The following is a 23,910-nucleotide window of genomic DNA, read 5'->3' as shown; positions in this document are numbered from 1 at the left end:
TTTTCAAAAAATATTTTCTAAAAACTAATTATTTTTAATAAATTCTAGAATTGCCGTGACTTTGGGATTAAAAGAGATGTCAACAGCCCATGTAAGGGTTTTGACATTTAAATTACGACTTTGACCATTGAAATTAAAATTTTATTACCCAAGTTTAAATTTATTTCTAGAAATAAAATATTTTTATACAAATTTGTTTTAAAAAATATAAATGCTTTATTTTCATGGTCAAAACTAAAATCATTTTGGTTTTTATTATTACATAAATCCTTAGAATTGCCGGTCAATTCGGGAGTCCAACAAAAGTCAATAGCCCACGTTAGGGTTTTGAAATATAAACTAATACTTCGTTTAAAAAATAAAAATAATCCTATACATAAAGGATGAAAATAGAAAAATAAAAGTGCAAGAAAAGAAAGGAAAAAAATATAAGGAAAAAAAAAGTGAAAAAAAAAATTCAAAAGGAATGAATTATTTTTATAAAATATATAAATTTTTAACTAATTTTAATTTTATTTATTTATTTATTTTGTATTTATAATAATGAAATTAAACAACATAAACCACTTTCCTCATTATTTTTTTAGATTAATTGATTAAAACAGATGGAAAGAGCCAAAATTTATAAAACTAATATCCCATATTTTTAAATTTATTGTTGATGTAAATACCTTTCAATATTTAGATTATTTATATGTGTTTTAAAAGAAAAAAATATATTTTTTTCAAGAAAAAAGTGAGGATAATTTTGTCCAAAATAGGTATTTTTTAATATAAAAAAATTGGAGGGTCAGATTTCCTAATGAGATGATTTCATTTCTTTTAATTAAATAACCCTTTTTTTTTTAGCACTTTCCGAGAATCAAACACGGCAATTACAAAAATCAAGCTAGACATTATTTTTTGAGCTTTGTTTTTAATGGGTTATGTGATCAAATTACATATGACGAAGTCAATAGTGAATAAATTATTAAATTTAAATATGATATGCACCATGGCCAAATGCATACTACCACAAGAAAGCATAAAGAAAGAAACAAACTTTTGGATTCTAATTAGACCAATTTGAATGATAGCCTAAGCCTACCTTTGTATGCGATAAAAAGCCACCGTGTTTGGTAACCATGAATTGAAAATTTTGGACTTGAGCCGTGTTGACCTAAAAGGCAAGAATATTAAATTTACAATTTAGCTTGAAAATTATTAAATAATATTTGATTCAAAGAAATAGAATTGGAAGTCACCAACCCACCATATTGGATCCTTGTTACATGAATATTTTTAATTTTATTTATTATTTTAGAAAATAAATAGTATGAAATTGTTTTTCACCATAAACAAAGTTGTAGATAGATAAAGTCTAGGGCAAATTTCTTTCTCCTTCTTAAAAATTTGAATAAGAAATAACTATATCAAATTATTTCAATAAAAATATTTCTTATTTTATAAAGGATCAATATAATATAAAGGAAAAGTTAAAGTTACTTTGTACTAATCATAGTTTATTTATTATTTAGGTAAGACGTTATTTCATATTTAAATCTATTTGGATCGGAAAGTTACAAATTCTTTTGTAAGTTCAATAATTAAAAAGTTTTTATACTTGTTTTGTTAATTTTGTTTAAATAGCTTATAATTTTAAAAGAAAACTTAGCATGAAAGTTATGAAGATGTTGCTTTTTGTTGAAAGTTCTTATCGACTTGTGTAAGAAGCTACTTGTAACTTTTTATTGAAAGTTATTTTTTTAATATTAATACTTTTATTGAAGTACATAATAAAAAGTTATTCCAAACAAGGAAAGAAAGTAGAAGGAAAAAAGGAAAAAAAAAAAAAGTTTCAGGCTATGTTTGGTTCTTGAAAAGTTCTAAGAAAGAAAAAAAAAAGTTAAAGAAAATACTTTTTTCATATTTGATTGTCCAATGAAAAAAAAAATTATAATTAAAACAAATTAGGAATTTATATATTTTAAAATTATTTAATTTTTATATCGAAAAGTTAAATATAATTGAAATATATTTAAAATAGTAAATATAAATAATTAATTGATTTTAAAATTATTTTTTATTTTCTTTCATTTTTTATTTTTTTCTTATACTTTTCCTTTTATTTTTCTTTAAATTGCCTAGGAACCAAACATAGCCCTAAAATTAATAAATTATTTTTATATTCTATTTCAAACTCAAAGATTAAAAGTGTGTTTGATGATATTTTTATTTAAAATATTTTAATAAAAGTGTTTTTAGGAGAATCACCAATTAAGTGCTTTTTTTTTTTTTTGTTGAAATTATAGGTTATTTTTAACACTATACATTATTTTTCAAATTTTATAAAAGTGTTTCCTAAATTTTATCTTATTTTTTGCTAAGAATACTTTTAAGACTAATAGTGTTTTTTAAAACGGACTCTAATCATTTTAAAATGTATAAGTTTAGCATTAATTTTAATTATACTTAATTTTTTTTCCATATTTTTCATAATATAAGACAACATAGAAAATCATCTTTTTTAATATATATTTTTTCCTTTTTTCGATAATTTCAGATAACCAAACTTAACCAAAAAGTTGGAACCTTCTAGAACTATAGAAAAACCATTTAGGAGTTCATTGTCAATCATTTAACCAATTGGTGACTTGCTTTAAAGAAGAGTGCAAAATCAATGTGGGATTTCTTTCTTCTCGGTCAAGTTCCATATCTCCTTTGATTGTTTACTTTAGATATGATTTTTGACTTTAAGTGAGCTAGTAATCAATGGCACCATGCCCCATTACAAAATGGAAAAGAGGGTAGCGTTATAATTCCAAATTTCCCTACACATTGATGATGCTCAATTTGATTAATTTGCAAGTGAGGAACCATCAAGAAAGGATAGAAATTGATGTGAATTGTAAGCTTCCTCGACATGGGCCCTATCCATTTTTCATGCTTTCACTTTATAATCCTGCACTCATCATCAAAGTTTAGATTCACATACAACAACAATGCATACATTTGAAGAGAGAGAAATATAAATTCAATTACATTATGTTTATATTATAAAAAGAATTAAGAAAAGAGTTTAAGTTATATTTGGTTACTATTTTTAGTTTAAGTTCTATTTGGTTACTATTTTCGAAAACAATTTTAAAAAACGGTTTTGAAAATTGTTCTTTAATGTTTTGTAGAACAAAAGTTTGTTTTAAAACCTAAAATATTTTTAACTTATTTTTAATGTTTTTGAAATAATTTTTATTTATAATGTTTTGTTTTTTTTAATTATTCTACATATTTATATAATTATTATTTTTAAATAATCATTAAAAAACAAGTAAAAATAATAAAAAAATAACTAAAATATGTTATCTAAAAACATCTTATTTTTTATTCTTAAGAATAAAAAATAGTTTTTAATTATCAAACGTGTTTTCCTAAATTTTTGTTTTGGAGAATAACAATCTTTTCTTGAAAACAATTACCCAACATATTCTTAAATAATAATAATATTTTTAATAATATGTTAATGATCTATCATCACATTCTCTCCAAAAAAGACTATTAGAAAAAAATTATAAACTATTGATAAATAAAATATGTTTACTTATAAATTTATATTGATATAATCACTAACAAAAAATCCCTTACTTTTTATTTATTTATAAATAATTACTTTTTTAACGAACAAACATTTGCAATGGATTAAATCCATTCAAACAACACTCTTTGGTGATCGAAATTCATTATTATAGTAGTTGTAATAAAAACTATATTTTTGTAATAGAAAATTTTATTTGCAATGAATTAAGTTTATTAAAAAATTGGGATTGTTTGAGTTTGTCGCAGAGCAAAACTTAAGTCAATTGGTGAAATTCAAATTTCTAGTAGTGCATGATTAAAGATTGTTGATTCATTTGTATGTGTCATATGTGTGAACTGCATTACTCACATAGTTGCCAGAGTGTTATAACTTCTTGCATGTGCTTGTTGATTGGTTGGTGAGAATGTTAAAAGAGAAAATTCAAGGGGAAAAAAACATGGGGTGGATAGCCCTTCTTTTAAAAACCTTATCCAATCATCTCAGGTGGCTTATTCAACCTCTACTAACCTCATAAATCATAGAGAGTTGTTCATCACTTTCTAATAATTCAAGCTACCATTGGGCTTTATAAAAGATGAAGTTAATAGTAGAGACATAAATAAGATGGTAGGAAAAAGATATGAGGGAGGATTTCTTTACAAAATTCTTTTAAGAAAATAAATTATTAATTGTATATTTAATATTTTTTTAATAGATTTATAATATTGCTATCCTTATTCAATCAATGGTAGCTCAACTAATTGATGAACAACTAATTAGACATTGGAATTTTTTATTAATTGTTTATTAAAAATATATATGTGATAAAATAATTATTATCTTAATCATTTATTTTAAAAAAAAAAATAAAACATTGCCATTGATTGTTATTTTCAAAAACAATTTTTTTTCTTAAAAATATAAAATATGATATTTTCTAGAACATATTTTTTTATTTTTATAAATTTCGTTTAAAATAATTATATAAATATGGAAATGATTGAAAATAAAGTATCATATATGAAAATACAAAAAAAAGTTAAGAACATTTTTCGTCCTAAATTAGATTTTTCTTATGTTAAATATTATAAAATAGTTTTCCAAAAAAAAATTTTAAAAATTATTTTTAAAAACACTTCCTGAATAGAACTAAGGTCAATAGAATTGAAAAAAGTAATATTGTGATTGTTAAAATTGATGTAGCAAAAAAATATTTGTTGTTATGAATTCTTCAATTAATAATGTTCATTTGCATGCCTATTAAAAGCACCATTTCTTTTTTCTTCATCTAGTTTCTATAGGAGCAACATTTCATTTGTATAAAATGCATCTCAAATATGCTGGTTTATGCACTATGTATCCATGAACTAGTAACACCTTTTTCCATTTCAACTTTGGGAGGAAACCTCACAAACCATAGTCAACTTGTAATAATTATTACCGATGATTTTCAAATGGTATGATATTATTAGTTTGAGAATTTAAGCCACTTTCATCAAATACCAATCGTGAGATGTGAAGGCTGGCCATACAAGGCTCCATGTTCAAATAGATGGGAATGGTAATGATACTAATGTGATAATCAAATAAAATTTGGGATAAGATTTTGAGAGAGAGACAAAAGAGAGAAGAAAGTGTATGATATTTGATAACTACAGGTGTAACAATGATACATCGATAATAGTTGAATATGCTCTAGTTTCAATTTTTTTCTATAAAAATGTATAACATATATGAAATTCGATAAAGGTGGTTATAACAATAAGAAATCGATAATAGCGGGATATGATTTCTTTCCATCTTTTTTTTTTTTTTTTTAAAAGAAAATCCTAAGATTGAATTCGATATATAATTTTTTTGTCCATATTAAAAAGAAATATGTGCTAATAATCGAGTTTGCTGGTTTCATCAATCTATTGAACTCATGGAGCTTAATTTTTCAATATTTATTTTTTTCTCTTTCTGATATTTCTTCAACAAAATAAAATTATAAAATATTTTATAAATTTATCATATTCCAATCTTAACTTAGTGTAGTCATGACTTAACTAGTTCTATATTTTTTCTATATATAGAAAAAGCTTAATTTTCTTTACCATCTAAACCATCTCAATTTCTTTCCATCTATATATATATTCTCCCTCTCTCATCTTGGATCAAGGTAGCTTGACCCCCACAAATCTCATAAACCCTAGAGCTACTCTTGAGGTACACCATTCATGAGATGAAGGTGGGTGAAGTGGGTTTAATATCGAGATTGGAGAGAGAAGTGATTAGTAGAGGCATTAATTAAGAGAATCTGAAAAAATCTGAGAGAGGAGTGTAGTCCGTGACAAATTGACAATTGATGAGGTTGTGAAGTTGACCTTGTAGTGACAGGCAATAATGGGTGAGATGATATCTTTTTATCATTTTTCCTTCTTATTAATCTATAAGTTATGTTTTACATTACTGATTGAAGACACTTCATTTAGATCTCACCATTGATTTACTTTAAGAAAAATATTGTTACAAGCATTAAACCCTATTGTTGTATATTCCACTTAAGGCTTCATTATGAAGAAATGCGATAAAACCCATAATTTATTTTAATTATGAACAAAAAATAGAATTTTGTTAGTGATCGTTATATTAATTAATTGTCGTTATTATTGTTATATGAACCGTTATATTAGTTGTTATAATATTGTTATAATGATAAAAGATACCGTTATGTATTGGTTATGTAATAGTCACTAATAATATAAAAATATTTTTAATTATTATTTTAAGGATATTACAATTGTCATTAACGAAAACAATAAATTTGATTGTATATACTAGATAATTAATATAAAAAATTAAAAATAAAATAAAATAGATGAGGATTAGAAGGGTCACCAGAGCTCCCTTCAAACCAAATTACAAGTCAAGAAGGAAACCTCATCTCCCCATTCATGCAATCCCTTAAAGTGGACATTGGATATATTAATCTGTACACTACAAAGGTATCCATGAACCAGCAGATGTAACACCTTCTACTCTTTTGAATTTGGAATGAGGGCAGCTTGTTCAACCCCCACTAAACCTCACAAACTATGGAGCTATGAGCATATGGAGAGATCTTGCTGCACTCTTGGTAATATACGAAGAAGGCTAGGTACACTTGGGTTTATATAGAGACAGGTGAGAATGGTAATTAATACAGATCATTAATGAGGTAATCCATGAAAATCTGAGGGTGATATTTTGGGTGAGCATAGAGAAGAGAGGTTATAAATGTATGAAATCTATAAAGGTTGGTGTAATAATCACAAAGCGACAGTGGTGGGATATCATCCCTTTTCTTTTCCTTTTCTTGCAAGAAATGTCAAAAATTCAATAATATATATATATATATATATATATATAAGGAAAACCATGTGCAATGGTTAGATATGCTGTGGTTTGTCTGGGGTTGGGAAATTTTGAAACTCATGGAGCTTAATTTTTTAATATTTGTTTTTCCTTTTTCAATAATTTTATATAAACACACATACGTGGGAGAAAAGAATATGATAAAACTCAAAAGTTATTTTAATTCTATATATAACAAGAAAATAGAACTTTATAAGTAATCATTAACAATTATTATTATCGTCATATGAACCGTTATAATATCGTTATAAGGGTAAGAAATATCGTTATAATGTCATGACTATTATGTATCGTTATCGAACAACCGTCGATATTGTTATAATATACTTTATTCTTTTAACGGTATTACAACGATCATTAACTAAAACAATAAATTGGTCATATAGAGATGACATTTTTAGGATTCATTTAATATATTATAATTTTAAAAGTTAGCAATAGGACTTGTTCTAATAAAATTAACTATAATTATAAGTTAATTATATATATATTAAAGAAAAAAAATATTTGTTCACAAAACCAAACTTTTTCTATTGATATAAAAATTATTTCCTTGTCCAAAAGACTCTTTATCCTTTTGGTTTTCACATAGTTTTTCATTCTAATTAATATCTTTTTCCCATCAAAGAAGATAAAAAGAGTTGAATAGATGGTTATCTTCTCCTCTAATATATACCCACAATATAGGGAAAAAACCATTAGTGGAAAGTTATTAAAATTTAAATTCTTTGATTATGGACCACACTTACATAGACATACCAATACGTAGTATATATAATCATTCACAATGTCATTTCACATCTTTAGAACACTCAATCTACATTTAATTTTCTCATTGTGATACAACATTTACTTTTGCTTTCAACCTATATGATCTTCTTCTTCCTTCTTTAAAAGTAGGCTAGCTGTTGAGTTTCTTCCTCCCTCCATTTGTTAAAACATGCTTCCTTCTTTTTGTACTCTTAATCTTGCACCCATCTTCAAAATTCACTGTTTCATAACAAAAAACATCAAAATCAGCTCTGAAAAATGTAATTAATTTCTAGAGGCATTAATGAAGTAATTAATATAAAAAATAATTAAAAAAATGAGGATCAGAAGGGCTATCAGAGCACCCTTCAAACCAAATTACAAGTGAAGAAGGCAACCTCATCTCCCCATTCATGCAAACCCTTGAAGTTGACATTAGATATATTAATATGTACACTACAAAGGTATCCATGAACCAGCAGATGTAACACCCTCTACTCTTTTGAATTTGGAATGAAGGCAGCTCGTTCAATCCCCCATAAACCTCACAAACTATGGAGCCATCAGCTTATGGAGAGATCTTGCTGCACTCTTGGTGATATGTGAAGAAGACTAGCTAAACTAGGGTTTATATAGAGATAGGTGAGGATGGTGATTAACACAGGCCATTAATGAAGTAATCGAAAAAAATCTGGGGGTGATATTTTGAGAGAGCATGGAGAGGAGAGAAGTCAATGTATGAATCTATAAAGGTTTATGTATTAATAACAAAGCAACAATGGTGGGATATCATCCCTTCTCTTTTCCTTTTCTTGCAAGAACAATACAAAATTCAATGAAATATATATTTATTTAGTTTCATGCATTTAAGGAAACCATGTGCTATTACAATGGTTAAATTTTTTGGCGTGCTTAGGGCTAGGAAATTTTGAAACTCTTGGAGTTTGATTTTTTTAATATTTGTATTTTCAATAGTTTTTAACAAAAAATAGTTTCAATTTTTTTTTGTTAATTTACTTAACTAGGGTCTCTATTATAGATTAAAGACAATTTATTTGGTTACATTATATTATACACAAGGAATATTATTTGTTATTAGATTAACTAAATGACATTGACAATTTATTTTTTCTCTTATTAATTTATTCTAAAAAATTTGAATTATACAATTAATTAGGAGTGTTTAGTGATGCATGCCAAATCAAAACATGCATATCTTGTGGGACATAATTGAACTTATTTAGATAAAAATACCAAGATAAAAGTAAGGAAGAAGAACTCAATAAGACCGATATGAAGTTATTTTATCAACTTAATTATATGAAAGAAATTATCTGGATTTTGCACATCCGAGCCATCAATCAGTTATGTGCTAACAAAAAAACACATGCACTTGAGGTTTTATTTATGCCTCAATCCAAGATTCCTACCCTTTCGTTTTAATATTGAAAATATTTAAGAAAAATATCGTTATTTCTTGAGATGCTTTATGATAAATGAAATATATGTGTATGCATATGTATGACTAAAATTTGAATATTTTGACACCGATGGTAAATCTTCTTTGACAATGATTTAAACTACCAATTGGTATTTTATTAATTATCAAAGAAAAAATGATGCAAAACACCAAAAAATATACAAATTCATGGAGATAAAGGGAAAGAGGAAGAAGGCTTTTAGAGCACCTTTTAGACCAAATAGGGAATGAAGGAGGCAGATAGTTTTGCCTCCAAGCTCATGTTACTTTTAAAATATGCATTAAACCCTCTTAGTGTTATGGTTTTTAATTCTTTAATGGTTATTTATATATAGTTTTATTGAGCCTTCATTTAAAAGCGTGTGATAAAAATCAAAAGTTATTTTAATTATTCAACAAAAAGTAAAATTTTGTTAACAACCTTTATTTTAATTGTCATTATTGTCATCATATGAACCGTTATACTAACTGTTATAATATCGTTATAAGGATAGAAGATACCATAATAATGTCAAGACGATTTATCGTTATAGAACCGCCATTATTGTTATTTTATTCTTTTAGCCGTATACAACGGTCACAACTAAAACAATAAATTGGTAGTATAAAAATGATATTTAATTTGTAGTATTAATTCAATGTATCATAATTTTAAAAGTCAACAATATGACAAATTATAATAAAACTAACTACAAGTTAATTAGAGGGTTTATCTTTATCATATATATTGAAGAAAGAAATATTAGTTCACAATTTTGATGGACAAACCAAACTTTTCTACTAATTTAAAAATTGGGGTTTCAGTAAACTATCAAAGACAAATTATGTAATTATATTGAATTAATTTCATAAAAAAAAATTGTTGTCAAGATTTGTTTTCTTAAATTCCAAATCAATAAAATAGAGGGATTGTCAATTTATTTTCAAACTTATAATGGATAATCATAAAATTAAAAATAATTTCTTATTTTAAAATAATACTACTCTAATCAATGGAAAAGTTGAACCTTGATGAAGCTAGACTAGTTGTAGCTATTTCAATTAAAAAAAAAAACCTATTTATTTCAATTAGACTTTTCCATTGAGGAGGAAATTAGGGCTCCAACAATTGATTGCTTTAAATTGATGTGAAAAAAAAAATATTGTTTTGAATAATCTAATTAATGGTGTCCTATTGTAAGAATTTCAAAAACATCATTTTTTTGTTTTCCTTTTTTTATTTTCTATGAGGTAACAATTGATCAATGATTTCATTTATCTTTATCCAAAAAGCCACAATCGCTATTTCCTCTTACTTTGCATCTCTTTTATTTAAGGTTTTATATTTTTTTCTTATTTTCTTTTTATAGTTTTTTTATGTTATATTTTAGCTTTTTCCATTTAGTAAAGTGGTATTTTCTTTGAATTAGTTATAGTGTTAGTAGGTTTTCATAAACACAAAAGTGTAAAACCGAAGCCTTGGATCATACCTTCCATCATAGCAATTAGATTCAATGAAAACCTTTGATAGAAAATAGCCCACAAAATGCAATTTATATCATCTAGGACAATTTTTACTAGTCCATTCAAAATCTAATATTCGTGTTGAGATGGTAAAGCTAAAGACTCTCTTATAGACTAGAGACCCTTCATCTTTTTTAAGTTTTTTGTATCATTTTTCATTCTAATATCTTCTTCCCATCAAAGAAGATAAAAAGAGTTGGATGGATGGTTATCTTCTCCTCCAGCATGTCCCCTCCAATATCAAGGAAAATAATTGTTAGTGAGAAGTTATTAAAATTTAAATTCTTTGATAACAGGCAACACAAACATACACATGCGTAATATGTAACAAATAATCATTCACAATGTCATTTTATATCTTTAGATCACTCGATTTACATTTATTTTCTCAATTTGATACAACAATTAGTACTTTTGCTTTCAACTTATATTATTTTCTTCTTCCTTCTTCAAAAGTAGGCTGCTAAGTTTCATCATTTCTTCCTCCCTATCCTCAATTTGTTAACGAATTTCCTCCTTCAATTCTTCTATCCCAATGGCGAACCCATCTTCAAAATTCACTACTCCATAACAAAAAAACATCAATGTCAGCTCAGAAAAATATAATTAATTTCTAGAGGCATTAATAAGGTAGTTAATATAAAATAAAATAAAAAATGAGAATGAGAAGGGCTATCAGAGCTCCCTTCAAACCAAATTATAAGTGAAGAAGGCAACCTCATCTCCCCATTCATGCAAACCCTTAAAGTGGACATTAGATATATTAATCTGTACACTACAAAGGTATCCATGAACCAGCAGATGTAACACCTTCTACTCTTTTGATTTTGGGATGAAGGCAGCTTGTTCAATCCCTCATAAACCTCACAAACTATAGAGCCATCAACTTATGGAGAGATCTTGCTGCACTGTTGGTAATATGTGAAGAAGGCTAGGCAAACTAGGGTTTATATAGAGATAAGAAAGAATGGTAATTAATATAGGCCATTAATGAGGTAATCAAAGAAAATCTGGGGGTGATATTTTGAGGAAAGAATGGAGAAGAGAGAGGCAAATATATGAAATCCATAAAGGTTAGTGTAATAATCACAAAGGGACAGTGGTGGGACATCATCCCTTTTCTTTTCCTTTTCTTACAAGAACAATTCAAAATTCAATGAAATATATATTTATTTTTTTTATGCATTTATGGAAAACTGTGTGCTAATACAGTGGTCAGATATGCTGGTTTGTTTGGGGCTAGAAACTTTTGAAACTCATGGAGCTTGATTTTTCAATAGTTTTCATAGGCTATTGAGTATCAAATTATTCATCATTATCTCTAGCTTGTGATGGATAACATTTCCTAGTTGTGCATGACACAAATTTGTAGTCCCGCTTTTCAACATCTTATCTACATATGATGACTTTGCTAACGTCGATCATGTAGATAGATACCAACATTTTTCCTTTCATAACTAGTATACCTAGAATATACTTTGACATCTTCTAGTCCAAATAAGGCATAATTGCATGAGACTATTAGTTATGACTTATGATACAAAGGATAATTTTTTTTCTTAATTTCTAGAACATGGAAAAAATTTTGGAACTCTATTTTATGAGGACCAAGGCAAGAAATAATCATTGTCCTGGCTTAGAGTCGTTAATGATCACCACTACTTGATTCCCTTCATAGTTTGATACGTCAAATGATTTCTCTTTATCATTTGTCATATGATTAGAAAAATCAAAATCAAAACTAATTACCCAATCATCATCGAAGTAGTTGATGGCTTCAATTATGGACATTGCTGTAAATCAAGCTCTGCTAAAATGGTTCTTATAATTGTATTCTATAGCTATGAGCATCCTTTTTAAGTTAGCTCTTACATTGACTTGATATATATGTTCATTATTTTTGACATTTTCTTGGTGACTAGTAGATGTCACCAAGTTTTCTTCCTCTTTGACCAAGAAGTATTCCCATGATATACAACTCTTGTTAAAGTTGACTATTACAAGTTTTTTCCTTGTTACCTCTTTAGCTTAGCATGTTTTTCATCGTTTGCTACACTCGGAACATTTCAAAAGGCACATCAAAGATCACTTTTAAAAAAAAAAATATATATATATATATATATTTTTTTTAATTATTTTTTTATATTAATTAAGCAATTGCAAATATCTATGGAGATTTTTTTTTTAAAAAAGAAGAGATCTCTTTTCTTTCTTTTATTTTTTTTATTTTTTTTGAAAGACTAATCCAAAATCAAATTAAACGCATATTTTTCAAAGTTATCAAATAAATACATCCGTGCTGTCACAGGGTTTGAACATGTTGGTTTGTGTAGAGTTGGGGATTCCTTGAACTTAATTTTTCAATGCTTATATTTTTTTTCTTTATCAATATTTTAACAAATTAAATTTGTAAAATATTGGAAATTTCTCTCTCTCTCTCTATATATATATATAGATAGATAGATATATTTGGACTTATCGAAAAACAAATTAAATTAATTAAAGTTATGTTTGGCTTTTGAAAGGTTAAGTAAAAAAAATATAAAATAAATTAAAATTATTTATAAACTTATATATTTTCAATTTATTTAATCTTCATATCAAATAATTAAAATAAGTGAAATAAGTTAGAAGTAGTACACAAGAATAATTTATTGATTTTAAGTCATATTTTTTTATTTTCCATAACATTTTCATTGGTTGAATATGATGGATTATAATTTCATAGGATTACTGCAATATTTTAGTATTCAAAAGCAAAAAATATTATTCGTTATTAATAAAATTAACTACAAGTATCAATTAATTAATTAAGTCACTGTTTTAGGATTTATGTGAAATAATAATTGTTAGACCATTTTAATTACTTGATGCATGTATATAAGATCATGAATTTATGATAAAAACAGTACATTTATGCCAAGAAAATGGACTATACAAATTTAAACCTTATCATTTTAATTAATTTAGATGAATTACAATCTTGGGTCCCTGGTGTCTACAGTCCACAGACCTTACGATAAAAGGCTAGAATTTTTTCTCCTCTGCGCGCAGCATCATCAGGACTGTGTACTGCAACGCCCTTGTGCATGGCCTAGTCTCTGTTTGGCTGGCTAGAAAACCACATCGACCTAGAAAAAGGCAGGAAAGGAAAATGACCATTATGTAAGGAGAAAAATAATTTGGCGAAAAATCATAAATGATAATAATATTTTCTTTGATTGAAAATTGTAATTGTGGCCTGTAGTGCTTTATCTACCATGACTCAAACTGTAGTTGCGTGGCCTGCACTACTTTATCTAATCAAACCCATTATTCTTCATCCTCACAATATTTCTTTGTTTCGGTTTTGATCATCTTATTTGAAAACTAATTGATATTAATCAGTGCAGAAAGCTAAATCTTTTTCCGGACACTACAACATTACATGAACATGTTTCTAGAGGCCATATTATTAGGATAAGCAACATTATTATCATCCAAACACCCATCCAACCATGTTCAAATCATTGAAAGAAGCTAACAAAAAAAAAAAAAAAAATCAAGAACATTAGAAGGGTTATGAGAGCTCCCTTCACTCCAAGGCCAGAAAGATCAAGGCAACCACTTCTCCGAGGTCATGCACACCCATAGTTTGCACACAACATTGCTATATATATTGTGCAGCCATAGGTACTCATGAACCAGCAGCTGTGGATACCATCATCTCCTTTCAGAACTGGAGCGTAAAGGAGCTCCCATAAACCCCCTCAAAACCTTAAAAAAGATCAAATGTGTGTTGGAAAAGATGAAGCCAAGAGAGATGGTAGTGAATCAAGGTGAAGAGGGGTCCGTTTATAGGGTTAGACATGGTTGGTTTGGAAGACCTTTTGTATTATTTCAAAATCCGGGTGGGATTTTCTTGCTTCATTTTGAAGATATGTTGCATCTTTTCTAGAGGTTTTGCATTTATGGAGGATTTGCTTCTGGCTAAATAGGGCTAATTACAAGTAGACAAAGTGATTACGCATTTCTTAGAAGATGACTCTTGAATGGAAAATCCTTTTGGATTCTGCCTTGGATTGAGGATTTGATGTGCTTTGTTTGGAAAGTTAGACTTGTAAAATTGCTCCAAGTATGTAGCAATATTAATTGCTCCTACTTGGGTGTTCTTCCAAAGAAAAGTTGAAAGAAAATGAAAATAAATAAATAAATTTAAGCTTAATAAAATATTTCTCATGAGCTTTTTAAAGTGGGTAATTTGAAAATATATAAAATTTTAATTAATTTTCATTAAATATTTAACATTTCTTCATGTTTTTAATTAATTGTACATTAGTTAAAGAGATTTTAGATTTCTTTTTTCCAAATTAAATACTTGTCTTGATTCAAATAAAAGTTAGTATATATATGTCGTGAAAATCTAAGTCTAAAATATAAATTTCAATTGTCAATGACTATTACCTTAATTATTATACTTAATCATTTTATTATTTGTTATAATAAAATACATGATATGTTGATTGGATTGGCTAGTTTCCAAAACTTGAATGCTAACCCAAGCCATTAAAGTTTTGGGTTGATCAAAGGTTTTCCACACCAAGAGAATAATGCAAAGATCCAACGCGTCATTGAGTGATTGAAAAAACTCTACGACAATCTCATGATCCTTTGCGATATGTTTGTGATATGTGGGCGACAATCTCATGAAAAAAAATGTTGTTATAGTTTAATATGAGTTGCATTTTATAAGTCTATCAAATATTTTTGAAAAAAGGGTTCGTAAATTGTTTTGCTTTCCACCTCAAACCGCACATTGGAGACAATATCTTTCTTCGTAGATTTTCATTTTTTGTTTTGACTTCATTTAGTTTTATTCTCTCGTTCCCTTTCTCTAAAATGGCTGTTTCTAGGTAGTTGTGTATCTACCAATGAAGAAAAACAATTTCATTGTTGTGATGCTTCGATTCTTAAATTTTGTGGTGTGGGTGGTGAAATGCGCTTGTAGGATTTTTTTTTCTTTGGGGTTGGGTTGGTGTCTTCAATTTGGTTTTTATGAGACACATTTTCATTTGTTTTCTTTCTGTTTTTACTTATACTCTTTTATTTTCCATGGGTGGGTAGAGAGTATTGATATCTCTTAGATATCCTCAACCAATAAAAAATTTATCTCTTGAAATCATTATGGAAATGCCATTGTTTTGATTTTAGCTATTTTCTAACGTCAAATAAAACCCTAGTTTTGAAGTGTTTTTGTAAAAAAAAAACAATAGGTGTATGTTTCTCCTTATGTATTTTCCAAATTTCAAAAGCATGTTGCTAAAAACAAGCATGCCAAGTGACTATTTGATTGAGTTTTCATTTTTCATGATTTTTCTTTCACAAATCTTGATGATTTTTTTTTTTGTTCCCAAAAATTTGAAGGAAAAATGTAAAGAAAAGAAAATAAAGAAAAAAAATTAAAAAAAAAAATTGAAGAAATATAAAAAATAAATTTAAAGTTAATAATTTTAAAATATATAAATTTTATTTAATTTTCTTTTATATTTTTTGTTGTGAAACTAAATATAAAAAACCATTTTTCTTATTTTTTATTTTCTTTATGCTTTTGAAAAACCAAACATACCTTTGTTTCTGTAGATTAAATATCCTTAAGTAATATTCTCCCTAAGGTGAATTTGAAGTTAATTACCATGCCAATATCAATTTTTAGAGCATTTCAAGTACTCATTGCATAGAACATGAACTCATGATAAAATAAATAAATAAATAAAAAGGCTTTCTATTTATATTTTTTCCAAAGAAAATGTACTATACAAAATGTAGTCCTCCTCATTCTCATCAATTCAGATGAGATTAGTCTTAGTTTTATGATCTTCAATCATGCAGCTCCTCTAAGGCATCATCCCCATGTTGCATACCCCATCAACCCTGCAAAAAGAGCACAAAGGGACATGATTATATAAATTTGGATATTAATTAATCATAAATCATAATACCATTTTCCTTTTCAAAGTTCTGAAATAATTCACAAAATGCCATCTTTTCAATGAAAATCTCTCTTTTAAGAAACAATTCTATGATAATTTGTTATCGGGTTTTGGGTCATCTCATGTAAAAAATAATTTGGTGTTTAGTTTACAGAAGCAGCATTGTTGCCATTCCAACACTCATCTCAACATATTCGAATTATTATTATTATTTTATTTAAAAGGAAAAAAAATAAAAATAAAAAAGCAAAAAGATTAGATGGGTTATGACTTATGAGAGCTCCCTTCACTCCAAGGCCAGAAAAGATAAAGGCAAACACTTCTCCAAGGTCATGCAAACCCATAGTTTGTATACAAAATTTCAGTATACAGAATGCAACCATAGGTTTTCATGAACCAGCAGTAGTAGATACCATCATCTCCTTTCAGTTCTGGAGTGTAAAGAAGAACCCACAAGCCCCTCAAAAACCCTATTTAGGAAAATGATATCTGCAATGTGACCAAAAAGATAAATTTTTGTGGAGAAATGGAATGATCAAGAGGTGTTCCTCTATAGGGTTAGACATGGTGGATATGGAAGACCTTTCGTATTATTACAAAATCTGGGCCAGATTTTCTTGCTTCATATTGAGGATATGTTGCATCTTTTTCTAGAGACTTTGCATTTATGGAGGATTTGGTTATAGCTAAAAATGGCTAAGCACAAGTGGGCAAAAAGGCTAATACATCTTTCTAGATCATGGCCTCTTGAATGGAAAATCCTTTCGGATTCTGACTTGATTTGAATAGAGATTTGTATACGTGATTACATGGAAATCTGACTTGGAGGCTTTCAAAAAGTCCATTTCTTCACATTTTTCTTCTCAAAAAGAAAAAATTGAAAGTTGAATTTGTCTTAAATATTGTCGATTTTAGATATTAAAATATATATTGTGTTGTATTCGTCTTCTCCTCTTGCAACATAAAATATATTAAAATATGTTTAATAGTAATTTTAGAAAATATTTTGAAAGATAAATTTTTTAAGTACTAAGAAATATTAGAAACGTGGAAATTGATTTTTCAATTGAGATTAATGTAAAAATATAAATTAAGAAAATTACAAATAATAGCATAATACAATTATAACGGGTTATTCAAAATGTATAAATCAAGAAGCTGAAGATTCTATGAATTTTCCATAAATTTGGATGTTGTACATAATACCAACTTGTGCTAATATTGATAACCTATAATTTTCCATATATATACTCATTCACTGTTTGAGTGGTGCAAGCCTTCAAAATCTCTACAAATGATTCGTCAATGGCCATCCTTTTCTGGTTTCTGCATTCACCGTAAAAGAAACCTGCATGAGCCATTTATACACACAAATAAAAATAATAATAATAACAATAATAATAATAATAAAAACCCTTCTATTCTATCATTTGATTTTAGGAGGAAAATCCAAATACCAATACACTAAAAACTTAGAATACATATTGAGTGTGAAGAATAGACACAAAGAGAAAGACGAAAGATATGAACATGAATGTTATTTCTTTCAATAAACGTATAGAAAAAATTTACTTTCTTTTTTTGAAGAAAAAAACCCATAGTTCATAAAATAAAAATCAAGAAATGAATCAAAACATTTTCTGAAGGATGTTAGAAGTAAGAACCATAGAGCTCCCTTCACTCCAATACCAGAAAGATCAAAGTACCCTCATCTCCCAAGTCATGCTCACCCATAGCTTGCTCTCACCATATGCTAGAACTTGAGCATCCATGGGCATTCATGAACTGGCAGCTGTGGCATACCCTCATCTCCTTCTAGCTAGGAGCAAAGAGAGCTCCATTGAACCCCACCAAAACCCTAGGGAGAAACTATAACATAGATTATAAACTCAAGAAGAGTAGCTCGAATGGCTGTGAGCAAAGATGAAGGTGAATGGGTCCTTTATATAGGCCTAGAGATTCCATATGCACCATTGGATTTGATAATACTTCCTATTGGGAGCATCTCATAATGGGATTTTTTTATTTTTTTTTTATTTTTGCCAAAAACCGAAGAAAATTAAAGATTGAAATATTGGATAGAGATTATAGTGCTTATGAGCATCTTTGCTTTACATTTATGGATTATTGGTTGAAGCATTTAATAATTTTTTGTAACCATATATGTATAGCCAAAGTGGGTATATGTGAATATTTTTTACACTATCAATATAGAGTTTGTGGGTCCATTTCATGATTCCATTCGGTGGCCTTGACCAATTATTTTTTTGTGGGTTTTTTTATAGGCATGGTTGCTAGCATATCTTGCAATTATTTGTAAAGTTAAGAATATTTACATCATAATTTTATAGTTTTTATTCAAATAATTCATTCAAAAGTTTAAGGAAAATACAAAAGAAAATATGAGCTATTAGTAAATGATAAAAATTTAAACTTTTCAAATGAATTGCTTAAAGATAATTTCTTAATATTACCATAAATGTCACAATTTTCCATTTCCCTTCCCATTCCCTTTTATGTCACAAAATAATAATAATAATAATAATAATAATAATAATAAACCCATTTATTCAATAGAATATTAAATCCTTAGAAATTAAATATCATGATGAGGTGGATTTTATCCATTTCAAATCCATTTCTAGTCATGGCTTTAAGATGGGTCCCTATGTACCCAATATATTACCATTTAAAAATAGTAGAAACTTCTTTTCAAGATGGCGTGAGATACCAATCCAAATAGGGTCTTCCACCATCAACACATACATGGCCTCATCTAATTTGTTGGGTAAAAAAAATCAAAAGAATTCAAATAGTGATAACATTTATACAAAATTTAATGGAAAAAAAAGAAGGGAAATTGAGTACATTTTTTAATAAAAATTCTTTTTCAAAACCTAAATGAAGAAAGTAGCAAATGCATGGGCACAAATATGAGAATCCATAGGTACAAAACACTATTTTTCAAATTCATTTGTGGGTGGTGGGTGGTGGGACACGTTCACTATGCAATGTTAGTTATTCTATGGACTTGGACAGCATCAATCTATGTACCAAGTTTGAATTTTGGTCTGCTTTTGTACTTTTATATACATTAAATAAATTTGCATTTGGTGGATTATATAATTTTATAATATAGTCAAAAGTTATTGGAACACACCAATATGTGTTGCACTTATCGATAATTAGGGTATGGTCCATCACGGGTCATAGATTGTTTTATGACTCAATGCCTTACGGCTTTGGCTTTCATGATGGTGTCACCAAAGTCTTTTATTTTATTTTTTATCATCTCCCACGTCATCAAAAGGTGATTAGGGTTCAAGTTTTCTATTTTGATTTTTTTTTTCTTTATCTTTGCTTTATCAAATCTTAATTGGAATCACGAATCAAAATGGGTTGGGACACCTTTAAATGTAGAATAAAATTGAATCTAATTTACTCATATTTTTTATTGTCTAAATCAGCTTTTTGATTCTTAGAAAATTTATTTTGAATGCATTTGATTGTATTTTTATTTGAAATACTTTTGATAGAAATGTTTTCTAAAAATGTTTTTGAAAAAAAAAACTATCAAGTGTTTCTCCAAAAAACACTATAAATGATTTTTAAAATTTTTTTAAAATATCTTTTAAATTTTGTCAAAAACTTAAATTTTTTTAAAAAAAATATGTTTTAAGCTAGAAATGTATTTTTTTTTTTTAAAAAAAAAAAAGAACTGCCAAAGGGCCACTTACATGTTTTAAAAGGTGAAGATCATTTTTGTAAAATAGTTTTCCAAAAGACAGTTTAGAATTTAATATTTTAATATTAATTAAAATTTTTTTTCCAATTTATCCTTTCCCCTAAAAGTTTTAAAGTGTCCAAAAGGGTTCCTTATTGAATGAAAACACACACAAATTATATAAAGAAAAAAATGAAAATATTAGTGCATTTTGAAGGGGAAACAAAATAGTGTGTTTTGGTCAATCAAATGAAAAAAGTTATGAGATAGAGATGAGTTGACTATGTGACATGAATAGAGATTTGAGGAAGAATGAGAGACACCCAGTGGGACAAAGAGTTTATAGTTCAAAGTATGGATACAAAGAGTAAGAAATATGAAATATTTCGATAACTCAATAATTATATCTTATTTTGTCTTTTGTAATATTTTTTATGGTATAGTAGAATGATTATTTTTCATTTGTGAATGCAGACATAATTGGTTAAACCATGATACTCTTTTATGTTGATTGTTTTATCTTTATGTTTTTAAATTAATAGCATTTGCATTATAGTTTCTACACGCATAACACAAGTAAAGGGTGTGAAAAGGTGAAAGGAGTTGTGTGACATCCCACACCGAATAGAGGGGAAAGTTTCTAACACTATATAAGTATGGACTCTTCGTAATTTTGTAAACGTATTTTAAAATCGTGAGGGTTCCTTTGGGTCCAAAGCAGACAATATCTACATGGTTGAGAGCTGATCGTTACAAATGGTATCAGAGACGATCCCCGACCTCGGTGTCAAAGAAAATTCCTGATACTATATAAGTATGAACTCTTCGTAACATATAGACACGTTTTAACAACTCGTTCCCAACCGTGTAGATATTGTCATCCGATGTAAGATGTCACAAACACCCCCCATGTAGACACAATGTCCTCGTTGTATCCCACAGGATTGTGGAGCTAAACAGACAAACACCCTTACGGGGCCAAACAGACGAATACCCCTTATGAGGTCAAACAAACCCCCACACCGAGGTCGAAAACCTGACTCTGATACCATTTGTAACAATCTGCTCCCAACCGTGTAGATATTGTTCGCTTTGAACCCAAAAAGACCCTTACACCTTTAAAACGCGTTTATAGAGTTGAGGAGTCTATATTTATATAGCGCCAATAACTTTCCCCTTATCCGATGTGAGATGTCACAAGTTGGATGTTGTAAGATGCACTTACAAACATGTCAAAACATGATTAGCTCAAATTTAGACAAGATTAAGCTTACGTTTGGAAAGCATTTTCAAAAATAGTTTTTAAAAATTGTTTGATGATGTTTTGTAGAATACAAGTCAGTTTTGGAAACCTAAAATATTCTATTTTAGAAATAACTTTTATATGTAGTATTTTATTTTTAATCGTTTTTCATATTTATATAGTTATTTTTTTTAATACAACACTTAGAAAATAGGTGAAAATAACAAAAAAAAACTAAAAAAATATTTTTAAAAAATACCATATTTTTTATTTTTAAAAATAAAAAATAATTTTCTGGTTTCTAATTGTTAAATATGTTTTTCCTTTTGTTTTGTTCTAGAAAATAAAAAAACCATTTAAAAAACAGTTGCTAAATGTAAACCTAAGAGTTGGTTTGAGATAGTTTCCTATTTTTAGTTAAGTTAGAATATGAGACCAAAGCTAAAGTCATAAATTTTAAAATATAATATTAGAATGTAAAAGTTTTATCAAATAAGAAAGAAATTTTTGTATAAGTTAAAATAAATTTCTATAATTAATATTAAGGCTCTTTTTTCAGTTATAAGCTTTTTGAACAAAATTATTCAAACAAATATGAAATTTTTTATTGAATTTAAGAAAGAACTTTCACTTCTAGAAGTTAATCAGAGGGCTAAAATAATACTTGTTAAGTTTTAAGATTCTCTATTTCACAAAGATGACATGAGTTGGGCCGAATCATCACATGTCACCATAATGTTGGGCTTTCAATGTGATCACATGAATTATATAGAAAGGCCCAATGTCCAAACAAAATGGAGGCCCAATTTTAAGCCAATTTAAAGTTAAACCATCAAATCCTTTGAGCTTATTCACTGAGAGAAAAAATAAAGGGTTATTTAATTAAAAGGGTGAAATCATCCCCATTTTGTTGATCTAATTCTTCTTTTTTTCTTTAATATTAAAAAATATTCATTTTGGATAAAAATATTATCATATTTTTCTTGTAAAAATAATATTTTCTTTTAAAATGCACGTATAAATAATCAATATATTGAGAGACATTTACATATATATAAAAAAAAAGGTTACTTTTTAAGACAAAAAATGAGAAATATTATATTTATAAATACGAGATGTTTTCATCCCTTTTAATCTATTATTTCAAAAATAAAAACCCTGGCCCAAATGTCTGATAAGTCAAAATAATAATAATAATAAAAAATAAATAAATAAAAGAGAGAATAAAAAGTTGATTTTGGCATCAACAAAGTAAATTCAGTATCACGTTTGTGTTGTTTTCCACTCTCATGTCAGTCACAAGTTGGCCATCTCACCTAAAGGGTCATTATATGGTAGCCAAAAAAGTAGCTTTTCCAAACCATATGGGAAAATGATTGCCAATTTAAAAAATGGTCTTACCTAAAAATCGTCTCATTTACTTATTGCTTCACCTACTCCCCTTTTATTTGTGGTAAAATCCCATTTACTTTCACCTATATTTCTTTATATTTTCCCTTTTTAACCTTGAAAAAAAGTTGATTCACGATAAACTTGCCTATCAATATGTCCAACTCATATCAAATTTAACTCGAGATAGAAACCATACCAACTCAATTCCCATGATTCTCTTGAATTATTAAACAAAATAATTATTTTAAAATCCATGTCATATAAATCATATTATAAAAGTGATAAATTCTATCATAATTTTAAAAAAAATGTTAAAATTTATTCCTTATATTTTAAATAAAATTATATACATATATATTTTAAATTTCAAGTTTTCAATCCATAGGAGGGAATGTTAATCCAATCAAACTTTATCTATACTAATCAAAACTTAGGCATAGAAGTGGGATCCACCCACATGGTTTGAATTTAGCTACACACATCTATTCAAAGTTTGATTGGCACTATACCTCTTCGATACCTCAACATTTTCCCACTTAAAGTAATTGGTGTTTAGTTAGAAGTGTCAAACTCATGACATCACGCCATCCACCTGGATTTAGAGCTGTCATGGCACCATGATTGACAATCATGAAAAGAAAGACCGAAAGCTCGACCCCTCCGGCCCTCCCTCTCTATTGAGGAAGGCAGAGGCCTTTAGTGTCCCCCCACCAGTTGAGAAGTGGGGCCTCACAATCGCTAGCGAATATGCTCCTTCTCTTTGTCTTTCCTTTGATCATGGTTTTCTAGTATCCTAAGTGTAGAGGACATCAGGCCACCCATCCCTAGCGTGGAGAGCGGCATTGGTTCTCTCCAACAATCACCTTGAAGGGCATCATCCATCGCTCTAAAAATTATTGT

General features: G+C 27.8%; 1 long non-coding RNA gene across 1 annotated transcript; it reads right to left on the bottom strand.

Annotated features, from left to right (window-relative positions):
• Positions 1–13,612: 13,612 nt before the first annotated feature.
• LOC117932809 lies at positions 13,613–14,502 on the bottom strand. Its single transcript, XR_004654230.1, has 2 exons — positions 13,942–14,502; positions 13,613–13,813 (listed from the first exon to the last, which is right to left on the bottom strand). It is a non-coding gene; the product is annotated as an uncharacterized LOC117932809 (long non-coding RNA).
• Between the last annotated feature and the right edge of the window lie 9,408 nt (positions 14,503–23,910).

Source organism: Vitis riparia, chromosome 15 (genome assembly GCF_004353265.1).
Source record: "Vitis riparia cultivar Riparia Gloire de Montpellier isolate 1030 chromosome 15, EGFV_Vit.rip_1.0, whole genome shotgun sequence".
Taxonomy (NCBI): Eukaryota; Viridiplantae; Streptophyta; class Magnoliopsida; order Vitales; family Vitaceae; genus Vitis; species Vitis riparia.
Note: the sequence above shows the minus strand (reverse complement) of the source record. Positions and strands in the feature narration are given on the sequence as shown.